We start from the raw sequence: 25,812 nt of genomic DNA, 5'->3' as shown, positions 1-25,812 counted from the left end.
ATTAGAAGTGGAGCCTGAAGATGGGACCAAATCACTGCAACCTCAGGATAAAACTTTTAGTTTCTTATGGACGAGCAAAGGAAAGTGTTCTCTTAAGATGGAATGTACTCCTGATGAAGATGCTGTGAAGACTGTTGAAATGACAACAAAGGATTGAGAATATGAGACAGATTCAGCTGATAGAGAACAGCAGTGTTTGAGAGGATTAACTCCAATTATGAAAGCAGTTCTACTGTGGCTACAAGGCCCTCACACAGCATTACATGCTACACAGAAATTGTTCGTGAAAGAAAGAGTCAGTCAACGTGGCAAACTTCATTGTTGTCTTGTTGTAAGAAATCTCCATGGCCACCCCAACCTTCAGCACCCACCACTCTGAGCAGCCTGCAGCCATTGCATTGAGGCAAGACCTCTGCACCAGCAAAAAGGTTACAACTGGTTGACAGCTCAGTTGATGATTAACACTTTTTAGGAGTGAAGTATTTTTAATTAAGGTATATATACTTTGTTGTCTTAGACATAATGCTATTGCACACTTAATAGAACAGTATAGTCTCAATGTAATAACTTCATATGCCCTGGGAAACCAAAAAATTCATTTGACTTGCTTTATTGTAATACTCACTTTATTGTGGTGTTCTGTAACTGAACCCATGATATCTGAGGTATGCCTGTACTTGAGGGTCCAAATGGTCTTACCTGTATGTAGTTGTGAAAGCTAAAGTATTTTGAGGACTTGAAAAGCAAAAGAATCTTATTCAAAATTTTACAATTTGAAATTATATACGTATATGAATATTTTATACATATATACTTACATATACTGTATATATATATATATACACACACATACGTACATACATACGTATTATGGCTTACTTTGGGGTGGGGAGAGCTTACTTACAATCCAAATTTCTGCTTGCACTTCTCAAACAATACCATGGAAACTTCATATAACAGTATTATGAACCCAAAGATGAATTGTGTGAATTTATGCCAGATTTGGCTCTGTCCTGTCTACAAAGTTAGAGTACTGGAATTAGAAGTTGAAATTTGGAATTCCAGAATGTTAAGAAATTCCATTGATTTGGTCTTCCCAATGTATCAGTCCCATCCCTCCACCTTGCTGTCTTCAAGCTCTCAGGGTTTCTTAATACAGAAACCACGGGCTTTCCTTGGCCTGTGCTGCAGAATCAGCAAGTAAACATGTGTGGAAGACCAGGCATTGAGCTCCTGTTAGCTGAAGCTTCTTATAGCATTTCAAATTATAAACAAGGGATTTAAAAATTATATTCTTAAACTTTAATATATTTTCTTGAGATATCTTAAGCTCTAGTTTATTATATAGTTGTCATTTTTATCAGGATACTAGTAAATCCATAAGTAATTTGATGTCCCCAGACTTTCATTGATTGTCTCTAGTTTACTTAGTTGCCCAATTCGGGATGCATCAGAGTTGAGGGTTATTGTTTTCTGTGACCTATGCTATTCAAGTAATGTTAATAACAGAAATAATCTTATTTGTGCTCAGGTTCCTTTGTTAAGAGGGAACCCAGTATGTCAGTAATACAGAACATTCTGTATCATTATCAAAGCATGTTGATCTTTTAGGGCCAGAAATCAAACCCATTTTATAAGTACAACTAGAAGAGACATGAGGAAGGGGAAGTGTTCACCCAGAGCAATATAGCAGGTTTTTAGATTGTGTCACCAAGAGAAAGAAAGTCCACTAAGCTGGTGCTTGCTGTTTTCGTCCTATGGTTCCCATTGAAAGAGCCCCAGAGTTGCAGATGCTGTGGCTCAGGCCTCACCAAGTAGGACACTGCATCTTCCTTGACATTTATTTCATTTACTTGGAGGTGGATATAAGAACTGTTATATTTGAGTCCTCCCAGAAGAACTTAAGACTGAAAACCTCAGAAATGTCTGGAAAGATAATAAAGTAATGCAAAGCATAGGATAATATGTGGCAAAGCAGTATTGTCTTGAATAAGTTGAATGCCTGGTCACTTAGGGACTAATTGTATGGAAGTCACTAATTGTGAGCCCGTCCCAATTTCTTCTTATCATAAGTAAACTGACCACATTCTTCCTCATACTTCATGATAAGCTTCATTATCTTCTATAGTGCACATCTTCATTGGATAGTATAAACTGTATTCTTGACCATGCTCTACATAGTTGAGAATTCTTACATTATTTCTGTGAAAGAAAGGCCCTTGAAAACAATCACTGAGATGACACATCGCGTCTGCTGCAGCTGTGTCTTTCTGCTCAGGTCACTTGCTTTGATCAAAGTGCTGCTTCACGAGTAGCTGAAACTTTCATCACAGATATCCCTCCAGGGTTTGTAATTTTCCAGACCAGATCGCCTAATTGATGGAAGTGTTTTCACCACAGTCTTTCAGCAGATGTTTACTCAGTGTGCACCAGCTTCACGAATGCTGGCCAACCCCATTAGGGTCTCTGAATCCTTTGTAGATGGACTCCACCACTAGTGTGAATCATGAATACTTTGTCACCATAATTAAAGCCACTAAAAGGAAGGATGGAGGTGATGTGGACTGTGTTCAAAGCAGGTGTTCAGTGTTGACAGGGAAGAGCAAATGTTTTATCTTTGCTGAATTTTTAGGAAGCTAGAAATGAAAAATGAGACCCAGGGGAGAAGAGAAAGGGGGGGGGGTGCTTTCTAAGCTTATTACATATATTCAGTATCCAGGTTAGGTAAAAATATCAGACTTAAAAGATAAAAGGATTTGGTTAGAGTAGACTTTTTTTATTTTTTGGTTGGATGATATTTTGCTGATTGCTATTTTTTAACATGCCCTTTGTAAGATTTTTTTTTATCTCAAAAGAATGAGGCATTATGTTTAACTTGTAATCTCAAAAACATGTAAGTGGTTTTTTAGGTTACTTCTTAAAAGATGAGTCAAGTTGGTGTTAGATTCTCTTATGCTCATTCACTTTGCAAATATTTATTTACAGTCTGCATAATGCTAAACATTGTGTTAAATGCTAGAAGTGTATCATTCACAAGAAATAGATTCCCTCGTACATGGAAATTTTAAATCTGTGAAGAAGACCGATTAAATGAATAATCTCTTAAATGTATAGTTATAAATTCTGATAAGTACTATAAAAGGAAAGGTACTGGATAGTAAGAGAGGGACCTAACTTCAGTAAAGGAATGTCTGAAGATGTTTCATTTAAATTATGACCCCAGAGGGATCCCTGGGTGGCGCAGCGGTTTGGCGCCTGCCTTTGGCCCAGGGCGCAGTCCTGGATATCCAGGATCGAATCCCACGTCAGGCTCCCGGTGCATGGAGCCTGCTTCTCCCTCTGCCTGTGTCTCTGCCTCTCTCTCTCTCTCACTGTGTGCCTATCATAAATGAATAAAAGTTTAAAAAAAAATAAATTATGACCCCAGAGATTGAAGAGGAAGGATGGAATCAGAAAAGCACCGATCCCAGGGGACCAGCCTATATAGAGACCCTGGAATAGGATGACCTTGGAACTCAGGTGGGACTAAAAGAAAATAAGTGTATGGAGGTGTATTGAGCAAAAGGAGACTAGTGAAGGGTGAAGTAGAGGTAATGGGAAAGAGTCCGGTTGTGGTGACCTTGCAGACGCCGGCAGTACACTGGTAGCATGTCCTGAGGGCCTCTCCTGTGTCAGGCGCTGTTCTAGGTGCTTTACATGCATTGATCCGTTGGCGTCATAGATAGAAGGCTGTGTACCTTGCCCGAGTTTATAAAGTAGTGCAGCCAAGATTTGACCACAGAGGCATACCCTTGGGGGACCTGGGTGGCTCAATCAAATGTCTGCCTTCAGCTTAGGTCATGATCCCAGTGTCCTGGGATCCAGCCCCGCATCAGGCTCTATGCTCAGCAGAGAGCCTGCTTCTCCCTCTCTCAGTGCCCCTCCCCTCTGCTCATGCTCTCTCTCTCAAATAAGTAAATAAATAAAATCTTGAAAAAAAAGAATCCATACTCTAAAACACCTCATTATGTTTTTATATGATAAAACAAGCCATTAAAGAATTTTCAAGCAGGATAAGTTAGATTTGTTTTGTTTTATACACACACACACACACACACACACACACACACACACACGATGCAGTGTAGAAAATGGGTTGAAGTAGGTCAGGAGTGGAAGTTGAGAAATCAGGCAGCAGCCTTGGCTTTTGTGTGCTTGTTTGTCCCACCTCCGGCTTCACCAAAGTAAGAGTATCCACTGAGCCAAATAACGGGAAAAATCTTTAAGTGGGATGGCAGGGCTTTCTGAAATAGCTGTGAGTGAAGAGCAAGACAGTGACATGGCACACCCAGCAGATGTTTGAGGGTGAGAATTTTACCTTCTTTCTCGTGTACATATTTCGTTTTCCAGGTTTTACACAAACATACACATGGGTTGACTTGGCATATTCTTTGTATCACTTGAGCCACCTTCTCCTGTACATTAATTTGGAACCTGTTCACATCTATAGAAGAGAAGAGTCATTTTTAACCTTATCTGGAAGCACAACTCTGCTTAAAGTTCATTTGGATAATTTTGAGAACTACCCTGGGGGGTGCACTTCTTGTCACCCCTTTCAGAAATACATGGTTTCTAAGGGATTGTCATTTTATAAGCACCACACTTCCCTTAAGATATCACCATATCGGGATCCCTGGGTGGCGCAGCGGCTTAGCGTCTACCTTTGGCCCAGGGCGCGATCCTGGAGACCAGGGATCGAGTCCCATGTCGGGCTCCCGGTGCATGGAGCCTGCTTCTCCCTCTGCCTATGTCTCTGCCTCTCTCTCTCTCTCTTTCTCTCTCTGTGACTATCATAAATAAATAAAAATTAAAAAAAAAAAGATATCACCATATTCAGGAAAACAGTGGTCCTAACACTGAGCGGGCAAGAGAAGGAAGGGTTTCAGACCCGAGGCCTGTGTTTGGATTCCAAGAGCTCGAACACAGGTAGATGCAGGATACCAAAATGTGAGCGGCCCTGCAGTGGCTATGCTAGGGGGGCTCAAGCAGCTAGAGATCGAGAAGAGTGAGGGCAGGTGGAAGAGGAATTATTTGGGGTGTAGAAACAGTTAAGCAGGGACAGAGTAAACCCCTTGCCCTGTGGGCTTCTGAACAGGAAGTACTTGCTTGTTACTATCTTGGTAAAGATGAGAAACCTTTTTTCAATGGCACAATTGGAATATTTGACAATCTTCTGGCTTGTTGTTTCAGTAAATAATTGAGGAATTATAAAAGAATCTTTATAAAATACGTGTTTCGTATAAAAATAACATAATGAATTTCTGTACTACCACAAGTTTAAGATTGCATGCACTGTTCCCTTCCCGAGCCAATTCCCTGTCCTCTCCACTTAGAGATAACCACTATCCTGAATACTCTGCTATAAACCCTTTCCTTTCCTTCTTGGTTTTGCCTCAAATATTTGTATTCTTCCACAGTATATTGTTTACTTTTACGTTTTTGAATTTCATGGAAGTGGAGTCAAAAGAGAAGAATAGGTTTCTGTACCTTGTTCTTTTCACTCATCTTTATCCTGAGATTTAACTAAGTTGGGTAGTTAGTTCCACACTCACAGCATTATAGGAACAGAATACATTTTATTTCTCATTTCTGCTGTTGATGGACATTTCAGTTTTTTGTTTGTTTTTTTGTTTCACTAGTGCAAACAATTCTGTGAATGTTACTGTACATGTCTCCTCGTGCATGTATAAGGGCAATTCCTTAGGTTATAGGCACACACATCTTTTAATTTACTAAATGAAGGCAGTTATTTCCAGATGTATATAAAGGTTCCAGTAATATCACATCCTTGCCAACACCTGATAGAGTCACACATTAAAATGTTTTCCAGCATTTTGAGTTTGAAGTATCTCACAGTAGTTTTGATTTGTATTTCCTTGATTACTATGGATATTGGACATCTTGCAATGCATTTATTGGCCATATGTTTCCTCTTTCGTGAAGGATTTATGTAAATCTTTTGCTCATTTTTCAATTGAATTGTCTTTTCTTTTTGATTTGTAAAAATTCCAGATGCTCCTTATTTTAAATATTGCAAATATCTACTTTGGATTTGTGGCTTACCTTTTGTGTTTTTTATGGTGGAATTAGCATTTTCTTAATTTTGATGTAGTTAAATTTATTAGTCTTTATGGTTTGAATTTGTATTGTTTAAGGAACCTTCATGGTTGTAAAGGCAATCCCTTCTCTTTGTCTTTTAAGAGTTTTATAATTTTGCTTTTCTTATTTAAGTCTTTAGTCTCTTGGAATTAGTTTATTGTGTGTGGTATGAGGTAGAGGACCAGTTTTGTGTGTGTGTGTGTGTGTGTGTGTATGTGTGTAACCAGGTGTCCCAATACCATCTTTTGAGAAATCTACCCTTTCTTTCACTAATTTGTATTGCCAGATATGTCAAAAATGGTATTTCCAGAAATGCATGAATCTATGTTCAGGCTCTGTTTTTGTTCCACTGGTCTGTTTATCTGCCCGTGTGTCAGCACTTTACTGTCTAGCATTAGAATAATAGTTGATGTTTGGTGCAGCACTTTCCCACTCATTTTTTCTTTTTCAAGAATATTTTGGTTATTGGCCCCTTGCTCTTTAAAATTTTTAGAAGCAACCTATCTTGTGCTACAGACTAACCAGTGGGATTTTAAGTGAAGTTGCATTAAATTGCACCTCTAGATCCAGTCCATTGAATTTTGGTCTTTCCTTATTCCTTCGGTTCCTACTTGGACAGCCTCTCCGAGTCACGTTATGAAATATTTCTCCACACTATTTCCTGCATCCCAAGTTGCAGTCTTCCCTTGAGAGAATACAGAATAGATTTCAAAACCTTTGTCTTCTATGTTCTGTTTTTGAGGTAAACTTTGTTTGAAAATCCAACTGTAAGAATTTGGGGCCGCTGTTCAATTTGCTGCCTCCAGAAAGGAAACTCTGGCTCTTTGGGATTCGGCTTTGGCTGTGTTTCAGAGCCTAATTTTGTGGAGTGGGAAGCCTCGCTTGTGTGGCTTTAATGTCTTTATGGGACAGTGCTGCACGAGCTAATAGGAACTCACAAATGCTCTTATTATTAGTAAAGCCCAAATGCGGGAAGTATTTCTTGGCTTGGAATGAGAGAGGTTCCTGAGAAGTTTTCTTGGCTCTCTTTTCTCCTTAAGATTTATACAAACATAACAGTAAATTTTTTTGTGTGTGTGTTTCTGACTCAAGGATAATTTTTAAGGAGAGATTAGTTAACCACAGTATCACAACTTCTCTTAAATATACTAGTACTTTGACCAAGTGAGGCAGAAGTGCACCTTAAATTCGTGAAATTTATTTTCCTTTGCTTGGAAACTGGTTCTCCTTTGCCTTTCTTTGACTCCTCTGGTTGGGGGGGGGGGTGGTAAGGAGAGGGGGGTTTGACAGAGAAGTCTTCCCTTCAAGGAGATAAAAGCTCACCAAGTAGCTGATCAGGCAGGCCTTCTTAGGCCTGGAGTTTGTTTGTATTGTGTTGTTTTTGACACCGAGAACTAGAAGTATGAGATTATCTGATACTCTTAAAGGTCTTTTTGGCACCCAGGGTATTCTGTATTTCCATTGTGAATTAACATAAAGCAGTATTTAGAACTCTTCTATAGCCTACCCCAGTACTATTCAATCTTTAGGAATTAGAACAGGTTTTCTTTGGATCATTCGCGACTTATCAGGGGCTATGTTTTAATCAAGACTTCCTGACTAGACTTGACCCTCTGTCTAGGCGAAGGGCAAAGGAGGCAGGAGGCAGGAGGCAGCCAGAGACTCTCGAAGGAGGGGCCAAGAGGCATCATTAAAGACATTAATAGTCAACTCAGTCATTATGCTGTGGCAGGTATTGGTATTGTTCATTGAACTATTAATTTATATATATAATCCATTTTGATTTGATTTTAGACAATGAGCATATTAAATTTTAAAATGCAGTTAGAACAATTCAGTGGCTGCGTTCTCCCCCTCTGCTTCTTGTAAAGAGCAGCGTAGGTCCACTTGACCTAGTCTTGCTAGAATTCCAGGAACGGAAGGTGAGAGGACCCAATATCCCAGTGGCTGGTAGAAATAGCCCTGCAGATCTGCTCTTGGGCAGGCAGGCCCTGGAGGAGAATTGGGCAAAAGGGACTGACTTGTCAGAGACTGCTTTGGGTTCACTTTTAGATTGTTGGAGGAAGTGATCTTGGCCATTTCATCCATTGAGAAATAGATCCATGAATCACGTGTTGATGGCCAGGACAGTTCACCTGTTTCACAGAAGCACTAATTACTTTGATTCTCAGTTCTACCCACAGGAGTGAGACATAGGTAGGACTTCTTAGGATTTAAGTCATGGGACTAAAAAAAATGTAGCTTGAGTTCTTTATCAGCAGTCTGGAATTACTTTCTGGAACAATTGAGTGAAAGCGTACAGAACCATGCTGTTTCCTGTGGCTAGAAGGAGCATAGGAAACCCCTTCAGGGCATCTGGTTGTGGCATCGGAGCCTTTGATCCAGAACATATGTGACAAGAATTTTTAAGTGCTACTCATCAGACCAATTTTCCTCTTATCTGGGGTTAGTATACCACCTCTTATCTCTGCTCTTGCCTTAAGCAGCTAACACTTGCCTCTTTATTTGCTGCCATATGTGAGTTACTGTTGAAATGATTGCTTGAGTTCCCAGGGGAGGATCCCTACTCTTCTTATTAACACTATGTTAGGATGTCGGTGCATCCAGAGCAGCACATTAATTTTCTGGACACATCAGCACAATCCCTGTAGGGAAAGCGTTACAAAATCGACAGTGTGACCTGAGGGGAAAAGTGGGACTGCAGGGAAAGACACATGTAACTCAGGGGTAGACTGAACTTTACAAATGCCCAGGCTCACACCATCCTCTGACAACACAGAACAGAGGGGCAGAAGGACAACCACACAGTGGACTAGATTGTAGAACCCAGGCCCCAGGATGTTTGGGGGTGATTCAGTGAGTTGTACATTTTTTCCATCCTCAGCTCAGCATCAGAAATGCAGATTCTGTATATCTTAAACTCTTGAAGAGTCATCTGCATTTTCTTTCTGCTTAAAGAGTTTGTGATCTAAGCCAGTAATTTTCAGTCTGGGGTTCGTGTTGCTCTACTATGTACCACATTATCATAAGAGAATATTTTTAAAGTTCAGTAATAGAGCTCATCGTAATTAGGTATCATTGTTAACATAAGTGTATGTTCTTTGATGCTTTTTAAGAGTAGACTTATGGTGTCATGAAATTAAATAATGGGATGTTGCAGGTCCCTCTAGCAGGACCTTTCCAATCTGTCCATCAGAGCTAATTCTGTTTTGAAGTGTAGGGATAGCTGGTAAACCCCAAGGTAGCCTGCTAAAGATTAGCAGGTACATTAACTTGGTTTTGTTCTCATTCCTGATGAAAAGCTTAATGATACTATCTGTTCTGATTCTCTTGCTGATTACCTAAGAGTGGAAGCTGAGCCTGGGCAGACAGGACTTTTTAAGTTGACTCAGTGAGGCCTTTAGGTAGGTATATATTGTCCCAGTGTTTCTGTTTGGGGATCTTCTGGAGAATGCTGATCTCTGAACTGTGCTATCTTCCTCCTGTGAACTTGGCCCCAAACACCATTATTATTCACAATGTCTAGCATTCCCTTATTCTGTGTGTGAAATGCCTGTAGTTTTCAGGAGACATGATAGAAGAATTCAGTCAGTTACAGAGACTATTCTTTGAGAGATTTCCTTTTTAAATTCAGTTAATTAAAATGATTCTTGGAGCTCCTGAGTGGCTTAGTCAGTTAAGTGTCTGCCTTCAGCTTGGGTCATGATCCCAGCTAGGGTCCTGAGATTGAGCCCCACATCAAGCTCCCTGCTCAGCAGGGAGTCTGCTTCTCCCTCCCCATGCTCTGCTTATGTGCACTTACTGCTCTGCTTATGTGCACTCGCTCACTCGCTTGCTCCTTCCCTCTCTCAAATAAATAAATTTTTAAAAAATAAAAAATAAAATGGTTGAAGTTGAAGTTAGTTTTGAGTTTCTAGTCCTTTTCCCAAATGGAAACAATAAAAATAATATTATCATTCATCAAGCATAATTGCCAGGCCCCTGTTGTTAAGCACTTTCATCCTACCCACAACCCTATAAACATTCACACAAGGAGAAAATAGAGTCTTAGAGAGGTTAGTTGACTTTCCTATAGACACATAGCTAGTAGGTGGAAGACTGGAAAGAATTCAGTACAGAAATAGGGATGCAGGTGGGAAAAGCCTTATGTGTTGTCCTATCAGACTCCAGAAGTAGATTCTGGCTCATTATAGGTGTTTTGGTTTATGCTGAACATAGGTTAATAGATACAGATGAGAAACAGTTATTTGTAGCAGATGTTTGTAGCTGACCTGGGATGTGTAGGTCTCCTTTGGCCACCCTGCTTATGGCATTGCCAAGGCTTAACTGCGTGTTTGTCACTCCCAGGGATGGATGTAGCCAACCCAGAGATACAGCCAGTTCATCCCTGAGGCCAGTGTAAGCATTTGAACTGTTCAGATCCTTCTTCTTTTTAAATATAATTGTATTCTTTTCGCCCAGTTCGGCTTAATTCTGCATTTTGAACCAGAGTTTTAAAATATTTAATGCATTTGCTATTTCTAGGAATATTGAGTTTGTTTGCTTTCTCCTGCTTGGGAGATTTTTTTTGTGGCTTGGGATGCAGTTATTTTCCAGTCGGGCAAAAGAGGCAGCATTGCAGCCAGCCACCACCACTGTGGGCTTTTGGTTTGTTCCAGTGTCATAGATCAAGTAATCATAAACGTCAACATTTATGATTTTTTTTTTACAGTATGCCAGCCACTGTACTGGGTGTATCAGCTCTTCTTAATATCACAATTCTGTGAGTGGATGCTATTATTTTTCTCTGTTTTTAAGATGAAGAAGCAGAGGCCAAGAGGGGTTAGGTAAACTGTCCAAGTGGCATAACCAGTGGCTGCCTTTCTCATTGTGAGTTTCTGTTGTTCAAGTGAGGAATTCCAGATGAGAAAGGCTAGACAGCCAATAACTGTTGTTTCCCCTCCTCTTTTCTTCCTCAAGAGCCTGTTCTCTCCCACCCTCCGCCACGTGCACATACACACATGTACCATTGGACCAAAATTAACCAAAAGGCCTTTAAAGCCAAGGCCTAAAATGGAAAGTGATTTTTTTTTTTTTAAATCCACATGGAGGGAGCTTTGTGTGTCACCCTGTTCTACTGACATTGGGATAGTTGTGGGCATAGAGGTGGACCTAGGATCATTACAGCCAAGCTGGTGTAAGCATAGGCACTTTCATGGGCCATGATTTGCCACCACTGGTGCTTTAGACCATAGCCCAGCAGGCTGTTCCATTTTAGTTTTGTTTTCTTTCTTTTTTTTTTTTAATATTTATTTATTCATGAGAGTCACAGAAAGAGACAGAGACAGAGACAGATTCACAGGCAGAAGGAGAAGCAGGCTCCATGCAGGGAGCCCGATGTGGGACTCGACCCCGGTCTCCAGGATCAGGCCCTGGGCTGAAGGTGGCACTAAACCACTGAGCCACCTGGGCTGCCCCGTTTTGTTTTCTTAAGACTGTATCAGGACTTCTAATTTGAAAGTGTAATCCCAGGGCCTCTTCGTATATGCCTGTAGGAAGCCTGTGTGTGCCTGAGCACCCTAAAGGAGTGTGGTACTCATTTTCTGCTGAGACAGAATTTGGGGCCTGTTTTCACTAGCTCTGAGAGGAAGATTTAATTATAACCATCTTCCTCAGTGCACTTAAGATAGGCCCAAAACATTCTCACATCATGAAACAAGGAAACAGCCAGCCTTTAAAAAATGGAAGTTACCATTTTAGTATCCATCAGAATGTTCATTTGGGCCAGGGTATAGGTATCAGCTGATACCTTTGTTAATTCAAGTTAAGGCTGAGCCCCTGGGCCAGTGTCAGGCCAAAGCTTATGTGGCTCCTCACATGAGGGATTCTGAGTATGCATCGGTTTGCACATAAAGCAGCACCACCCATGGGACGCTTGTTCTCATTTCACACTTGAATATCCCTTGGGACAGGAAAATCATTTTCATTTTTGAGTTATCCTAACAAATGGGTTGAAGAACTCTCTTGGGGTTGTGTTTTGTTTTACTTTAATACACAAAGTCCTGTAATACACAAAGTCCTGTAACTTAATAATCCTGAGTTTAAGTCCTCATAACTAGTTTCCCATCTTGCTCATGTTTATCCCAAGTTTGAAAACCTTCAATGAAAGATCACCAAATTTCTTATTTCTAAAATTGAGAATATATAGTTTTTATGAACACTGGTGACTTTTTTGTTTTGCATGTTCCTCGTTAAAGTGTAATACTGATATGTATATGTCTGTGATATAGCTCATTACAAATCACTGAGCGTTTATTGAGCACCTCTTTCATGCCAACCACTATGCTAATTATTGCTGGGGATACAGACTGTAGGGTGAGTGCATCCCTGTTCACATGCAGTTTAGAGTCCAATTGGGAAAAGGAGAAGTAGGGGATCGAGGAGTAGATGTAAATTACTATTTTCCCATTCAGTGACCTAGGAGCCATGAAAGGGTCACAGCTAAGCAAGAGAGACATGGTATTCACGGAGAGAGGCTCATAAGAAACTTGCTCTCTGGGGTCAGCAAAGATAGTATATATGAGATGGCATATAGACTAGGTGCCCTAACAGGTGGCTAGGAGGAGTGCAGTAGATGTGTAGTAGTGTTGGTGGCGTGAGCTAGCAGCAACCAGAGGAGCGATGTTCCAAGAGCCTGCACCAAGCCAGAAGGTAGTACACATGGGAAAGCCCCCAGTTCCTTTTCCAAAGGTAAATGCAGTAGGAGGTGGAGGCTACCAAGGCCCTGGCAGATGGCAGAGCAGCTTTTGTAGGAGCAGGCCCCTGAAGGATATCTCTTTGGGAATCCTGCTCTGTGCCCTGACGTGGGCTCCTCTGTCAGCACAGTAGGGCTCTTTGGGCGCAGGCCCAAGTCTGAAGCATCGCCTCACAGAGGAATCTCTACCCTTATATTTTCCTTCACTGCAAAGGGTTTTGACTTCTTTTGGAAAGTGAAGCAGAACTGGATAAAGGCCAGTTTCTGAGGCTTCCTGCAACTGGAAACTCAAGCTTTTTAAAGCTGTTGAATTAATGAAAAGTTTGTTGACTTTTTAGAGTTGTTTCTGGGATCTCAGGTTTGAGTACTAAGAATACAGAGCTCATCTGTCAGTGTCCCTCCCTTTGTGCAACTTTTTGTTAGAGTTGGCTGATGTTCAAGTGTGACCTTTTAAGGACACATGGAGCACGCAGGGAGCACCATACCCTGTCCGCTGCTGGCAACCAGCTTTGTAGTCTCTTGTCAAAGCCTGGAGGAGTTTTTGGTGGGCATTACCACCTCTGCACCTCCTTCCTACAATCTGTCTGTGAAGCCCTGTCCTTAGGCTTGTGTATTTGTCTACTAGGGCTGTACTACCAGTGGACCCCAAGCTGTGGGGTTTAAAGAATAGAAATTTATTCTTTCACAGTTCTGGGAGCTAAAAGCTGAGGATGGAGGTGTCAGCAGGGTTGGTTTCTTCTCTGTGTCTTCATACCATCTCCTCTATGTGCCCATGTGTTCTAAATTTCCTCTTCTTGTAAGGACACCAGTCAGATGGGATTAGGACTACCCTCATGACCTCATTGAATTTTTCGCCTTGTCACATTCTGAGGTGCTGGGGGCATTAGGACTTGAGCCTGTGATTTGAGGGGAGGGGAGAGACACACAACTCAGCCCTTAACGGCTTCTGTGAAGGCAGCTGTTGCCCCCTCACCCTCCTTCCTGGAGGTCTTTCCTACTAAAAGCCACTACGAAATAACTACTAGCCATATGTGGAAGACATGAGCACAGATTGGGTTTGCAAGCCTGTCTGGATTTTTCTAAAATCTTTGCCTTAGGTTAAATCCAAAATTTGGGCAAAAGAGAGGACATGTTTCAGGTCTGCATTTAAGAAGGGTGTGGAATTGTAATTGTGTCTGTGTGCTTTGAAGGGTGATCTTTGCTTCTGCTCTTTTTATTAAACAGATGTGATTCAATGACAAAATTAAATATCCTTTCCCTCCTTTCTTTATAATGAGGAAGCCTTTTATTTTAAATTCAACTTGCAGAAATGGATTGTACTTGATAATTTGCTGTGCGTCCATAAAAACCATAAAATAGAAGAAGCAATGTTGCTGGAGTAGCTGTTCTCATTTCCTGGCAGTCATTACATGCTCCCAATACAAAAACATTTTTCTCCTAACTGTCCATTCTGAGCTCAAAAATGGATTTCCCTCCAGCCGCTGTCATTCAATTATCACCTCGGGAAATGCACAGATATAACTGATGATCCCTTTAAAACATCCTGCAGCATGCCACCCTCTCTCATCCTTCATCTTTTGTCCTGTTCCCGTCATTAAATGTTACATTGCCAATGTATATTTTATAGGGTGACCCTGACGATGTCACTTTGATACTGTGCAGGGATAATAATATTGCACATATAATGAAAGGCTGATAAATAGAAAAATGTTTACGAGATGGAGAATAGCACTTTTAACAGTTTTATGGTTTTCTGTTTTCCTCTCTTCTCTTCTCCCCCTTTGCTGGTAGAATTGTGGTTTTGTTACAGGAACAAGAAAACATTAAGAAGGGTGATGTGGTAATAGAACCGAAGGCGGTGAAATCCCACTTGCCCTGTTGCTGAACTCCAATAAAATGAATTCAGGAAATAACGAAGTATTCAGCTTATAGGAAAGAAAACTGATTTCAGCAAGTGAATTCTTAGTTGTTTGGGGGCCCTACAGAGAACACAAGATTCCCAGTGTTGGCATAATTGTACTTCAAATGTCGTCTTCAGCAGCTCAGTAAAATCAGAGACTAAGGCCCCTGAGTGGGTCCCACATTAAGCGAAGACCAGGCTTGCAGCTGCTTCAGGACTGCCCAGGCTTCTATGCCATAGGCTAGTGCCGCCCCCATGTGAGGGCAGGGCCCTTTGTTCCAGGCTGAGCTCTAGAAGGATTTGTGATGGCTGTGACCTCTGTCTTCAAACACGTCATTTCCATATCTGTCATTTATTTTTTATTGTTGTTATTTTTGGTTAAATGAAGAATCTTCTATGTGTTGCTCGATTGATAGGTTTTTTAGTGGAGTTGCTGGAAGAGGTGGCAATAAGAGGAGGTACAGGAGATCCACCCTGTGGCCCTCGAGTCATCCTCATAGTTTTGAGCACACTTTGAGAAGCCACCGTTTTATTTATTTATTTTTTTTTAATTTTTATTTATTTATGATAGTCACACAGAGAGAGAGAGAGAGAGGCAGAGACACAGGCAGAGGGAGAAGCAGGCTCCATGCACCGGGAGCCTGACATGGGATTCGATCCTGGGTCTCCAGGATCGCGCCCTGGGCCAAAGGCAGGCGCCAAACCGCTGCGCCACCCAGGGATCCCGAGAAGCCACCGTTTTAAAGAGATGCTTCCTGCTGAAGGTAATTTGGAAAAATGCTTTGTAGCATGTTCAGAAGTCATTTCTTCATTTCCTGAGGGCCTCCACCGGATCAGACCCTCAACCTTCTCAGGTCAAGAGTCTTGCGTGGCACATCTCTTCAACATATGTAGCCTGGAGCCAAAAGTGGCCCAGGGTGATTCCCCCATAGCATAAGCCATTGGATGGCTTGAGGCATGGCAAGCAGGTTGTGAGGGGGTGCTCATGGCTGTGAGCTCCCAGGGTCTGTCCGATGTAGTCTTTGGAGTTTGTTCTTGGTGCAGGAAGCAGAACACATTTGTCTAGGCTTGTGTGTAATTCTGATTGTGCACTTGTGCCTCCCAAGTGTGTTTCTGAACCTGGTACCCTTGCTTCGGCCATATTTGGGTGTGGCATGGGGGGGCTGGCTCCACCCTAAGGGGAGAGGACTGGCCACCCATTGTTACAGGGATGCACAGTGCCCTTTTTTGCTCTTCTGTCTAAACTATTCAAGGTCCATGGAAGAGGTTTAAGATACTTTGTGAATGAAAGATAACCCAAATTTGAGCCTCTGGCTTAAAAAAAATGCACATATTTCCCCTCAATTCATAGCAGAATGGTTAAGAGCATAGGATCTGGTACCAAACCCCTGGGGCTACTGCTTGAAGTTGTGTGAGCTTGAATACATGACTTCATCTTCCTGTTCCTTGATTTCTCATTTGTAAAGCCAAGGATAATGAAGATATTTATTTACTAGGGTAGCTATGAAGATTAAATGTATTAAGGTATGGAAGACAATTGTTTATAGTGCTTAGCTCTCATCATTGTAGCTTTCACAACCCAGTGAAAGGTGATGGTTGGTTCATAAGTCTGCTCAACGAGGAAGTGGCGGCATTGGATTCCTCAGCCCCCCTCCCTCTCTTGTTAGCCCACCATGGATTACGTCTCCACTGGCCCCTGGAAAATGAAACAAAAATAAGAACAGTGTAATCATTTTTCATAACATTTGATGTCAAATTAAGGAACCCTTCTTACCTAGATATTGTGTATTTTTTCTCCTTTTTTAGAGATAAAATGTCATTTATGAAATACTGGTGAGATCAGAAAGCAGTTATTTTTTTTAAAGATTTCATTTATTTATTTGTGAGAGAGAGCAAGAGCATACAAGCCAAGGGGAGGGGCAAAGAGAGAGAAGCACACTACCACTTGAGTAGCCAGGAGCCCAAAGTGGGACTCCATCTCAAGACCCCAAGATCACAACCTGAGCCGAAGGCAGAGGCTTAACAGACTGAGCCACTCAGGTGCCCCCAGGAAGCAGTTATTCTTGATGACCGTACTTTAAAAAATAAAAAATCAGTAATCTGGTTATCTATTTCTCAGAAGTTAATTTTTTAGAATTAATTTTAGGTGAATTTTAATGCTCAGGAAATACTCATTCCATCAAATGTTTACTGAATACTCATATTTACGACATTGTCCTAAACCTTTAGGGTACTTGCAAAAGAAGTAGACACAGGCTTGGGGCATTGGACAGGTTCATTCATGGTTATGGTCCAAAAGAGAGCCTGAGTATACCAGGAAAGAGGCAAGTGTAGAAAAGTATAGGTATGCAGACACCTTGATGACCTTGGAGGTTGGGTTGAAGGGTAAGTAAGGCTTCTAGGAGAAGTTGGCAGCATCTGTGATGACCTGAGCCACAGGTCTAAGGTCTAAGGACATAGATCCAGTGAGGAGACAGTGGTGAGGGGTTTGTGGGGCCGCGGGGCTGCAGCCCGCAAGCAGAAGGGAAGCACTGAGGGGCAACAAACTGGCCATCGTGTTTGGCATAAGCCAAGGGCTGTGACAGTTAGGGAATGAAGTAGAAGGGTCTTGTGCAGACAGAGGGAGAGGCCTGGGAGAGGCAGCAAATTAACTGGGTCTTTGTTCTGTTGGCCTTGAGGAGCCTTATTGATTTGGAGAGGGGAGTGACAAGGTCAGAGCTGGGCTTTGGGAAGGCTGAGCATGTCTTTGTGGGAAAGGACAGGGCAGCCTACGACCTCAAGTCTGGATGTTTGAGTGGTGGTGTGGGATCAGAGGTAGAATCCATAAGTGGCTGAGGTCAACAACTAAAACAACATATAGTTTAGGAAATCTCATTACAATTTTGGCAAAAAAACAAAAACAAACAAAAAAAAACCCTGTTTTAGTTTTTCCACAGTGTACGAATAGCAGTAATCATTATTTAAAAAAAAAAATTTCTTTAACCTGCTCAACTAGGATTTAAAAAAAAAAGATTTATTCATTTATTTGAGAGAGAATGTGAGCAGGTATGGGGGTGCAGAGAGGGAGAGAGACTCACCAAGTGCAGAGCCCAATGTGGGGCTCAATATTATGACCTGGAGATCATGACCTGAGCCAAAACCACCCAGGTGTCCCCTCAACTAGGATGTTTTAAAAAGATGTTGGGGGAGTGCCAGGTTCTGGGACCTCTCTAGGAGTGTCATAGTGTGGCCTTTTCTTTACAACCTATTAAACCCAGGAGACCTTTATGCATTTCCAGAATCATCATCTTCCTCCCTTTCCCTTCCCTTTCTCCTTTCTGCAGAAGAGGACCTGGAGGTGGGAAGGAGAGGTTGCGTTGCCCAGAAACAGGCTGCCTCCTCACTGTCAGACATGTTAGATAGGTGCCCTTGTAGCCTCTCACATGCAGAAGGTATGATTCGGCCATGTGGCTTCAAGCAGATCATCATTCTGTCAGATGCACTCTGAGACCACAGAGTTGGTATTTAACAATTAGCAGCAGAGCAGTCTGACAGTGTCAGGGCTCCTTTAGGGATTAGGGGATTCGGTTGGTTAACAAAAGAAGGAGCCCAGGAGAGCACTACTTTAATTACCAGAGTCGATGCTGGAAGACAACCAGTTGCCTGCTGGAAAAAGATCTGTAAAGGTGGCTGCTCCTAAACATAGCTGATGGTTCAGCCCAGTGCCCAGCTTCTCACCTCAGATGTTTGCAACAGTTGTCAGCTCCAGCCCTTGAATCCTCAGGGAGTGAAAGGAAAGAATGACTTGCATAGGAGTCTGTGCCAGGAAATTTTACTGACTTGCCTCACTACCCTTGAGTTGGTAGTTTTTGCCAAGAAATGCAGCTATAATTCCCGGGCAGAGGTGGTCATGGATGCCAGAGGGGCCAAACTCAGCTGCAAGGTCACAGCCCTTTGGTTAGAGTGCTTCCCAGGGGATGTGGCCCATGCAGGCTTTCCCGGACCCGCTCCCAGAGCCAGAGCCACATTCCCCTAGGGCCTTGACCACTGTTGGGGCCCTGGGTTGGGGAATGAAGTCTAAGGAGCAGCTTTGTGCCATGTTTCCTTCTCCTTCCTACCCCTCCTGGGTTTGGGACCTGTTTTGTAACTATTCATTGCTTGCTGGAACTTCTCTCTGGAAAAACACACCTTTAAAAAAAGAAAAGAGAGGAAGGAAGGGAGGGAGGAAAGGTAAAGCAGGGAGGAGAGGAGCTTTAGATTTCTTCATTCCCTTCAACAAGTGGCACTCACTCCTCTGTACCTGGGCCCCCAAAGAAGGGGCCGGATGGTAACTGAAGGGCATCCTTCAGACAGAGCTTTTGTGGAGAAACAACACCCTGATTCTTTTTTTTTTTTTTTTTTTTTTTTTTATGATAGTCACAGAGAGAGAGAGGCAGAGACACAGGCAGAGGGAGAAGCAGGCTCCATGCACCAGGAGTCCGATGTGGGATTCGATCCTGGGTCTCCAGGATCGCACCCTGGGCCAAAGGCAGGCGCCAAACCACTGTGCCACCCAGGGATTCCCACTGATTCTAACCAATTGTACCTGGGCATGCAGAAAAAGGCATTGGGTGGAAGATAGTATACTCTCTCTTCTTGTTCAGGGTAAAATATTTAGCATCAGAACAGTTAATAATGGGGCTTAAAGAATTAGAGTAATTTCTCCTAAATGCTTACTTCCTAACCCCTGCAGTGCTGTATGTCAGCTGTGTGCAAAGGTGTGCATATATCAGCTCTGCTACATGGAGGGTCCTGTCCCATCACATCAGCTGACAGTGGCAGGTGGGCTTGAGGGGCCTGCAAGGTAGTTTCAGAGAGCAGCTCTGTTTCTAATGCCATTATCCATGTGCAGCTTCCAGGCCTCCCCTCCACCCCCTCCAACCTTCCCTGCTGCCCCTTTTACAGTAAGTGGTGCTTGGCTCCAGAGGATGCCTGTTGAAGCTTTGGTGCAGAAGAAGTAGTGAGTAGCAGTTCCCCCTCCCCAGTGGAGGAAGTATTTGTGGGTGGCTTCTACTGGAAACCTTCTGGAACTGTTTCCTAGGTCCTCCCTGCCCCTCTATGCAGGGACCAAGGACTGGTTTCTCATGGCCTTCCTTGACATAACTGTAAGGCTAGCAGTTGTTCCCCCTTTTTTTCTGCGGCACAGAACCACTGTGAGAATGGAAGATAATGGAGCACAACTCTGTACACTGAATTGAATGAAAGGAGTGTGTGAAAAGAGGGTTATTTCCAGAAGACTGAGGCCTTCCTTGGCCTAATAGTAGATGGCAGCTTGCAGGTGCCCTGTGGTCTACATCTGGGGTCTCTGGACCTCCTTTTCTGCCACGTACCACCCCCGCATCACCACCCTCACCCTGGGATGTCACGACTTCTTTGCATAGTTGTGGCAGTAACGGTATGTTATAATCACAGAAATTGGAACTCAGTCCTAGGTGTACCCTTATGTTTCCACCTTGGGACAAAAATAATTGCCTACCTTTTCCTGCCTCCACAGTGGCCTCCCAGAGAGCTGCTTCTTGCCGGGCTGAGGTATCAGAGAACCCAGGGAGTGGGGGACTTGCTACTGTGCTCAGGGCAGGAGAGCAGGACAGTGAGATAGCCATGCCCACCAAGTGAGCCGTTGAGACCTACAGTGTATACAGTGCCTTCTTGTCTCATCAGTGCCTTCCTTCCCAGGGGCCCTTAGAAGACATGTAGCTTATTTTTCTTTAAAAATATTATATAATTGTGTGTGTGTGTGTGTGTGTGTGTGTGTGTGTGTGTGTAAATACTTTTTAATCAGGCAGGACAGGTTACAGCTTCCCCTCCTTTAGCACTGCAGGAGGAAGTGCTGGAGGAGGAATTTGCTGGAGGAAATTAAATAGCACTCATGTTTGTGGGGATTGTTTTAGCTCTCCAAGTGGCTGCAGGTAAATTAACCTTCTAGTAAGACAGGAAGGAGACCTAGTCAGGTTGTCTCCTGGGCTGGGCTGTGAACTCCCACCTCTAGGCCCCGACCCTGCTTCGGCTCTTACACACACACACACACACACACACACACACACACACACACACACAGAGTGGGATGCTTACCCTGGGCCCTGGAACATGTCGCCAGTCTGTTGTTCTCCCAAGGTGAAGCAGAACTGGGCCCAGACATACCAGCAGAACTTACCTGAAATGAGTTTATACCTGAAAGCTACCAGTAGTAGTAACAGTCCCAAGCATCCCCTCCCCTAGTTGCTTCAGTTCAGATGGTCTGGGGCAGTGGGCATGGATGGAGGTTACCCTGACGTTTTGCGTTGAATGAGCTTGATGGACTCATAGTCTAACCTGAGGAGGCACAGAAGTACAATGGTGACAGTGGAGGAGGAGCCAGTCCTTCTGTTAATTCTGAGTGGCAAGTCCAGGAAGCTTCTGTATTAAAGGAGTAGCTGTGATTGAGCTGTCTGCTGGTGCCTGGACCCTTTTGTTAACCTGACTCTCTCTCTCAGTCTCTCCTCTCAGCCCCCACCCACCCAGATAGAGCACAGCCCTGAACACCATATAACTCTCTCCTGCTTCTGTGCCAGGCACTCGCCAACTCGTGTTTTCATTTTGTTTGAAAATCAGAGAAACCTAATGGGGCCTGGTTCTGTACCCCTGAGTCGTTTGCCTGCAGAGAAGACCTGCTGTGCAGAGATCCTGCCTCAGGGAGGAAAGCTGGTGCTCAAATCCAGGAGCAGATCCCTTATTGCTAGTGGCTTTCTGCATATGACCCGTTGGGAAAATCCAGTGCACCCCCAACCCCTTACACCAAAGAAAAGGCAAATAATTGGGGGAGAGAGAAAATCTGCTAAATATAGACTACTGGCTTTAAGCACCTCTCTCAGCAAGCACTGCAGCCCATAGTGCTATCGATTGGAGAGGACTTCACCCCCTCTCCTTTCCTTTTTTGCCCAGGCAGTAACCCAGTTTAGTCACTTGCTCGTGCTGTGTGCAATTACAGCACAGAGATGTGAGGTACGCTGACTGGGAGGCCTTGTTGTGAGGTGGGTGAGAGCACCGGGAACAAAACGATCGGCTCCGACCATTCATGTCCACAGCGATGCCTCTGTGTGTGCTTGCAAGCAGAAGCAGGAGCTAATTTGCAAGGCTGCCTTTGTGGAGCTGCCTTTTGATCAATGATTGCCTGTGTTAATGTTTCAGCAAGCTATTGATTTCTGCAACAGCTTTTGTTCCCTGAATTTATGTGCAGCGGGTCTCTGCAGCACACACTATGCATGTTTGATTAAAGTTCAATTGACTTTATTCCTGGTGAGGCCGCTGGCTGCCTCATTGCCTATTTGTAGAACCAAAGCTTTTCCCGACATGTTCTTTTGTTTGCGCTCAAGACCTAGCCACCCATGCAGTCACCAGTATGCTGTTTCTAATCCTCCTAGATTCGCACCATTCCAGTGTTTAATCCCTCCATAGACAGTGGTTGAGAGGCAGCTAATAAAACCTGGCCTGGATTTTTTTTTTTTTTTAAGTCAGGTTCAACCTCATTGATGTGTAATTGGCATGTGTACCATTTATACCGTAAAGGTACACCCTCTGTAAGTGCAGCTAGGGCACAGCTCCATAAGTTTGACAACTGTACCTCCATGCAAACAACACCACAGTCGATTCATAAGATATTCCCTTCACCCCAAAGGTTTCCTCATGTTCTTTCATAGGTAGTTCTCTACTTCCTTGTCTTCCAGACTAGACAATCACTCATTTACTTTTTGTGATTATAGACTTGCCTTTTCTAGAATAGAATCATACCGTCTGTACTCTTTTTATCTGGCTACTCACATTCAATGTGATGTTTTGAGATTCATCCATGTTGTCAAGTCGATCAGTAGCTTGTGCCTTTTTATTGCCACGTAGTATCTAGTAAATGGGTGCGCAGTAATACTTATTCATTCTCCTGTTGAAGGGAGTTTGGATTGTTTCCAGCTTTTGGCTATGAAGAGTAAAGTTTCTTTGAGCATCTGTAAAAGTCTTTGCAGGAGCATATGTTCTTATTTCTTTTGAGTAAACACCTAGGAGTGGGATCAATTGTTCGGTCATACAGTAAATGTTTGTTTAGCTTTGTAAGAACTGCCAAAGTTTTACAAAGTTAGTTGAACCATTTTATATTCCCACTGGCAGTGTACGAGAGTTCTAGTCCCTACCCTATCTTCCTGAAATCTGAAATTTATATTTTGATTTTCTGAACTAATTTATAGACTTCTAGTGGAGACTCCTTCTGGCTTGGTTGTTTGATTCTTGGTACTCAGACAATAGAATCTGTTCTGGACTCCTTTTCCTTGTTTAAAAGCTACTATTTCTTTGTCTCCTTTTTTTTTTTTTTTTAAGGATTTTATTTGTTTATTTGAGAGAGCACATACACACAGGAGTTGCGGGGAGGCGGGCAGGTTCAGAGGGAGAGGGAGAAACAGACTCCCCACTTAGAAGGGAGCCCAACATTGGACTCGATCCCAGGACCCCGGGAGCATGACCTGAGCAAAAGGCAGATATTTAACCAACTGAGCCACCCAGGCTACCCTAAAAGCTATCATTTCTTAAGTGTTGACAAAAAGTCGCTGTTTATTTCAATATTAAGTTTCTATGTCATGTCCTGATTTTCTCACATTCTTGAGGAATACGCAGTTCAGGAGTGGAAGTTAAGGTTGGGAACCTGGGCTTTTTTTAACTGAGCCTTTTTCTGTCTGGTGTCTGATACTGGGCCAGTACCATAGCCTCATTGAACTCTGGCTTCTCCTGTTTTAATCTATGAGTTATGCCATCTTTTAAAACCATTTGAAACTCAAGCATTCATATTTGGGAAATAGAAATACATTTGACCTTAACACAGGTTAAAACAGCTCAGGTTCACTTACAATATAGCAGATTTTTTTTTCCCCAGGGTAGTCCAGGACTGTATATATATATATTTTTCCTCTTTATGATTTTATTAGTAACATTTTCTTTAGTTTATTGTAAGAGTACCATAAGTAATACATATAACATGCACAATGTGTATTAATCAACTATTTATGTCATTGATAAGGTTTCTGGTTGACAGTAGACGATTAAGTTTTAGGGGAGTCAGAAGTTGTACCTGGATCTTTAACTGCAAGTGGTGGAGGGTGTCAGTGCCCCTCATCCCCAGTCCCTTGTAACTGCATAAGTCAATACTGTGCCACAGACCAACGCAGCATAGAGATGTCAGGGTGGCCTCTCTCTTTCTTTTTTCTTTTCTTTTTCTTTTTCTTTTTCTTTTCTTTTGATTTTATTTATTTATTCATGAGAGACACAGAGAGAGAAGCAGAGACACAGGCTGAGGGAGAAGCAGGCTCCCCATAGGGAACCCAATGTTGGACTTGGTCCCCGGGACCGGGATCACGCCCTGAGCCAAAGGCAGACGCCCAATCACTGAACCACCTAGGCATCCCATGGGATGGCTGCTTTCTAACAGCCATCCGATCAGGTGGAGGTTTGAACAGAGACACTGGTAGCACCTTCCCATCTCATTTTCTCTCCCATTTTTTATTCCTTCTGTCTCCTGTAGCTTCGTGTTTCCTCTTACATCCCAGACCTCTTCATCTGCTGGCCCCTAAAATGACTTTAGCTAGAGGAGGCAGTGGAAGGGTACCGCTTTGGGGCTTCACATTTTTCCTTCTAGCTTTGGGATTGGGCCATGATTTGCTGCACTGGTTGTCCTTTTGAACTGATAGAGCATGTCACTCTGACAAAGTATTGAAGGGTGACAGTGAACTTGCCTTGGCTTCTGTTCCATATTTTCTCATAGGAAAACCAGAGTCAGATCAGTTTTATATCAGCACAGGTCTCTTAATCCCCTAGTGGATTTATGAGTTTGTTCCCTCTAGCCAGCCAACACCAAAAGATCAGTACAGAAAAGTAACTTTCCAAGTCAGGAAAATAGGAAGTAAAGAGGCTGGAGCCAGGAGGTTTTTGGATCATGACCTAGGGGCTCAGTCACCACAAGTGCAGGCTATAGGTCAATTGTAGCCTACATCTGTAGAATAACATGTGATAGACAAACAGCTCAAAATCTAAGGGCATTTCCTACATTTTCCCTTACCATTCAGTTACTGTCTCATGGAACTGAAAAGGGTGGGGTGAACTTGCAGACTTGCATGTACTCGTTCTTGGTGCCTGGCTTCTGGCCTCCTTGGCCTGGAGTCATGCTTCATCTGTTAAATATTGGCAGTCACTAGCATTTTGTTAAGTGGCACTTGGAAAGACTAAAACATAGTCACAGTTCCAAGAGATACATGCTATAGGCTCATGGAAGCTGGTCAGAAGCTCCTCTTGAATCATAGGTACCTTTAAGGATCTGACGACAGCTGTGGTCCCCCTTCTTAGAAAACGTACAGGCATAGAATCCAACTCTGAATAGTGAGCACTCAACACACAAGTACATCTGCTTTGCAGAAGCTACTTCCCCACTGAACATCTGTCCACTTCTCTCCAAACTCACTTCTCCTTGTTCTGGGGGCACTGCTTTCTGACGTGTGTTTTGGTGGAACCCCTCTGGCCACTTGAGCTTCCCAGCACTGGCCAGATCTGAGGTCACTGAAGAACAAAATCTTTGTTTCTCTCTTGGCTCCTCCATTCATGAGGCTGTGTGATGCTCTGGCCAAGTGGCTCCCACCTTGGGGTGTGAGTTGCCCACAGGGTGGCTTCCCAGGACTGTACTCAGCCATGTTAATTGATTGTCCACAAGGTTGATTCAGTTCGAGAAGATCAATGTGAAGTAGGTGCTTTCTCTGCACTCTCCCCCCTCCCTTTTTTTTTTTAATTCCAGGTAAAGAAACTTTATCTTGGGATGTTTCTTAAGAAATTTGTCTTGGGTCAACCAGGATTAGCTGAACATGTCATTCACCTGTTGGCATGTATGCTGTGCCTACTGAGCTCCAGGGCCAGAGTAGGAGGGTAGCAAAAGTGCCTCTTTCTTATTTTTAAGGGTTTTTTTTGTTGTTGTTTGAGAGAGAGAGAGTGTGTGTGTGTGTGTGAGCACACGTGTGCACGT

General features: G+C 43.0%; 1 protein-coding gene across 13 annotated transcripts in view; it reads left to right on the top strand.

Annotated features, from left to right (window-relative positions):
• Positions 1-25,812, top strand: part of RERE (arginine-glutamic acid dipeptide repeats) — a 408,927-nt gene that overhangs the window by 369,715 nt on the left and 13,400 nt on the right. The window lies entirely within an intron of this gene.

Source organism: Canis lupus, chromosome 5 (assembly GCF_003254725.2).
Source record: "Canis lupus dingo isolate Sandy chromosome 5, ASM325472v2, whole genome shotgun sequence".
Classification (NCBI taxonomy): domain Eukaryota; kingdom Metazoa; phylum Chordata; class Mammalia; order Carnivora; family Canidae; genus Canis; species Canis lupus.
The sequence above is the reverse complement of the archived record's forward strand: the minus strand, read 5'-3'. Positions and strand labels throughout refer to the sequence as shown.